The 4,446-nt window shown below is 42.1% G+C and overlaps 1 non-coding gene across 1 annotated transcript; it reads right to left on the minus strand.

Moving 5' to 3' along the window:
• Positions 1 to 1,168: 1,168 nt before the first annotated feature.
• On the minus strand, positions 1,169 to 1,243 carry Trnal-caa (transfer RNA leucine (anticodon CAA)). Its single transcript has one exon. It is a non-coding gene; the product is annotated as a tRNA-Leu (tRNA).
• Positions 1,244 to 4,446: the final 3,203 nt, after the last annotated feature.

The following is a 4,446-nucleotide window of genomic DNA, read 5'->3' on the forward strand; positions in this document are numbered from 1 at the left end:
GTTGCTTAGTGTGTTTATATTAAAGTCTCCTAACATTATAATATTTACTGTATTGCCACCCTTGCTTAGCTTCCCCAATACACTATCCAGTGCTTCCATGAAAACCTCGAGATTACCAGAAGGGGCTCAATATATACCTACCACAATTACTATATTACTATAAGTAAACAGTGTATTCCAAAACCTTTGATCAAAATATAAATGAGAAAGCTGATGTTCCTTCTGTTCAACTTCAGGTACCTGTGTCACATTATTAACTCTATTATTATTGTCTGATTGCGAGTGTAAATTGGGGGTCGTGTACTTGTTGTGTTTTCTCACAAACTGAGGATCTTCATTGACGCAGACTGCCATTTCCCAAATAGTTACCTCTATGATTATTTCTTCTATTAAATTGACCATGATTATCCCCATTATTCCTATTCTGGTGATGTTCAAAATTTCTATCTCTATTACCATTTTGACCCTGATAGAAGTTATCACTATCTTATTGCGCACAGGTCGCCCAATGTGGCTTCGAAAATAATAAGACCTGCACCACGACGGCCGGACCTGCCCTGTAAGGGGCCTCCTGGCGAATGATGCCAAACGCTCATTTCCATTTTCCATTAACATTGTGATCTCAGTCATTTCGATTATTATAGTACATACTTCTTTCTACTGCCCTATCCAGCTTGTCAACATATCGTAAGAATTGCTCAAGGCAATCATCAGGTCTGTGCACTAAATCCCACTGCAACCTTTCTGGTAATCTCCTTTTGAGTGCACCAATCAATGTCATTTCATTTCATCAAATGGTTTGTCAAGGTGTGTTAAAATCTTAAGTTCATCCTTACAAAACTCTTTCAGAGCACCGTCCTTATTCCTATAATGAAAACCATTCAAGAATTCACTTTTAATTCTCCCCTGTTCAGCCTCTGGCCAAAATTTATTTAAAAAACTTTTTTCGAAACTGTGACATTTCTCCCACTGACTTAAATTTGGGTTTACCCAAGGCATCTTTTAACAAATTTAATTTTTTGATTGTCACTCATGCTTGACAAAAAACTGTCTCTACAGTGGTGCAGGAAATCTACTGCATGTAAATTGTCTGATGGAACGAGAATGAGATTTTCACTCTGCAGTGGAGTGTGCGCTGATATGAAACTTTCTGGCAGATTAAAACTGTGTGCCGGACCGAGACTCGAACTCGGGACCTTTGCCTTTTGCGGGCAAGTGCTCTACCAACTGAGCTACCCAAGCACGACTCACGCCCCGTCCTCACAGCTTCTGGCAGAAGTAAAGCTATGAGGACGGGGCGTGAGTCGTGCTTGGGTAGCTCAGTTGGTAGAGCACTTGCCCGCGAAAGGCAAAGGTCCCGAGTTCAAGTCTCGGTCCGGCACACAGTTTTAATCGGCCAGAAATGTCTGATGGAAATCTATTGATTGGAATGTCGGACCATGCAATACCATTGTTGTGAATGCAATTTTCCCGAAACACTGAAATTTTTTGATCTAAAACATTTACATTAGTTAGCATACTGTTTTCAACATTTAAAATTTTTTGACCTTAACAACTAAAGTTCTGTTCCATAGTTTCCTCTACGGCCTTCTTGAACTCTGACATCATTATCATTCTTCATCTGTTGTGGAGATTGATTTACTAGCTCATTTTCCAAAACAAAAAATTTACTTTCTGAGACACCAAGTTTTCATTCAGACTTTTTAACCCATCTGACAACCCATTTTTTAGCTCCGAAACCTGATTACTAATTTGGTCTGTTTGGTATTGTACCCTGTCCATTTTACTATTGTTCTCAGTGTTCAGGTCATTTAATTGTCCTTGTAATGAAGTAAATTTTTCGGTTAACTGATCATTAACCGCACTAAATTTGCTATTGTTATTCGTCTTCATTTTCTCTAATTTTGCCAAAATCAACTGCAAAATACCAGTTTTAACTGTTTCTTTGCTGACTACACTTTTACTTGGCTGGGTCCTACAGCTTTCACTTCATCACTACTATCCTCGTCTCTATTCATTGTCCTAGCAATCGTGAGTCCACAAAAAAATTAATTTCACAAATAGTTTGTACTTATCTTTTCTCTTATTGATGTCCCTCATCATAGTTGTAAATAGCTCTTTTAATTCATCTGGTCCATCCATGTTGATAGAATCTTGTCACTGTTGAAACAACTTTATTGGGCAGATCTCGGTCTTCTTTCTTCAAGTGATTGGGAATCCGTATATACAGGGTGTTTCAAAAATGACCGGTATATTTGAAACGGCAATAAAAACTAAACGAGCAGTGATAGAAATACACCGTTTGTTGCAATATGCTTGGGACAACAGTACATTTTCAGGCGGACAAACTTTCGAAATTACAGTAGTTACAATTTTCACCAACAGATGGCGCTGCAAGTGATGTGAACGATATAGTGTGTGGGTGCGCCATTCTGTATGTCGTCTTTCTGCTGTAAGCGTGTGCTGTTCACAACGTGCAAGTGTGCTGTGGACAACATGGTTTATTCCTTAGAACAGAGGATTTTTCTGGTGTTGGAATTCCACCGCCTAGAACACAGTGTTGTTGCAACAAGACGAAGTTTTCAATGGAGGTTTAATGTAACCAAAGGACCGAAAAGAGATACAATAAAGGATCTGTTTGAAAAATTTCAACGGAATGGGAACGTGACGGATGAACGTGCTGGAAAGGTAGGGCGACCGCGTACGGCAACCACAGAGGACAACGCACAGCTAGTGCAGGAGGTGATCCAACAGCGGCCTCGGGTTTCCGTTCGCCGTGTTGCAGCTGCGGTCCAAATGACGCCAACGTCCACGTATCGTCTCATGCGCCAGAGTTTACACCTCTATCCATACAAAATTCAAACGCGGCAACCCCTCAGCGCCGCTACCATTGCTGCACGAGAGACATTCGCTAACGATATAGTGCACAGTATTGATGACGGCGATATGCATGTGGGCAGCATTTGGTTTACTGCTGAAGCTTATTTTTACCTGGACGGCTTCGTCAATAAACAGAACTGGCGCATATGGGGAACCGAAAAGCCCCATGTTGCAGTCCCATCGTCCCTGCATCCTCAGAAAGTACTGGTCTGGGCCGCCATTTCTTCCAAAGGAATCATTGGCCCATTTTTCAGATCCGAAACGATTACTGCATCACGCTATCTGGACATTCTTCGTGAATTTGTGGCGGTACAAACTGCCTTAGACGACACTGCGAACACCTCGTGGTTTATGCAAGATGGTGCCCGGCCACATCGCACGGCCGACGTCTTTAATTTTCTGAATGAATATTTCGATGATCGTGTGATTGCTTTGGGCTATCCGAAACATACAGGAGGTGGCGTGGATTGGCCTCCCTATTCGCCAGACATGAACCCCTGTGACTTCTTTCTGTGGGGACACTTGAAAGACACAGTGTACCGCCAGAATCCAGAAACAATTGAACAGCTGAAGCAGTACATCTCATCTGCATGTGAAGCCTTCCGCCAGACACATTGTCAAAGGTTTCGGGTAATTTCATTCAGAGACTACGCCATATTATTGCTACGCATGGTGGATATGTGGAAAATATCATACTATAGAGTTTCCCAGACCGCAGCGCCATCTGTTGTTGACAATTATAACTACTGTAATTTCGAAAGTTTGTCTGCCTGAAAATGTACTGTTGTCCCAAGCATATTGCAACAAACGGTGTATTTCTATCGCTGCTCGTTTAGTTTGTATTGCCGTTTCAAATATACCGGTCATTTGTGAAACACCCTGTATATAAAAGGTGCAAATTATACTTCTATACAGACAAAACTTCATTATCAGTCAACTGATCCTGGATGATGCCCACAATTGTAATCTTACCCTCCCACACGTCAACATTAAATTTTCCGGTCTCTTCATTAGTTTCGGAAGCATTGAGTGATGTATGATGTAAGAAACCTTTTTTACTTACCTTCATTTTCTTGTTGGATGCAGTCATGTCTAGGTGTGGATTCTTGAGGCTGACATTTCTTTATCTTTGTGGGTTCCAACTGACAAAATATTGTTTGAAGATTTGCCTGTCTTACTCGTGATTTTTATTTTTTGTCACAGTCCTACAATATCGCACCATCTTTACAATTTCCACTTCTATAAGCACAACGCCCCCCCCCCCCCCCCCCCCCCCCAAGAACCATGGACCTTGCCGTTGGAGGGGAGGCTTGCGTGCCTCAGCAATACAGGTAGCTGTATCGTAGGTGCAACCAGAACGGAGGGGTATCTGTTGAGAGGCCAGACAAATGGGTGGTTCCTGAAGAGGGGCAGCAGCCTTTTCAGTAGTTGCAGGGGCAACAGTCTGGATGATTGACTGATCTGGCCTTGTAACACTAACCAAAATGTCCTTGCTGTGCTGGTACTGCGAACGGCTGAAAGCAAGGGGAAACTACAGCCGTAATTTTTCCCGAGGACATGCAGCTT

This window comes from Schistocerca cancellata, chromosome 10 (genome assembly GCF_023864275.1).
Source record: "Schistocerca cancellata isolate TAMUIC-IGC-003103 chromosome 10, iqSchCanc2.1, whole genome shotgun sequence".
Classification (NCBI taxonomy): domain Eukaryota; kingdom Metazoa; phylum Arthropoda; class Insecta; order Orthoptera; family Acrididae; genus Schistocerca; species Schistocerca cancellata.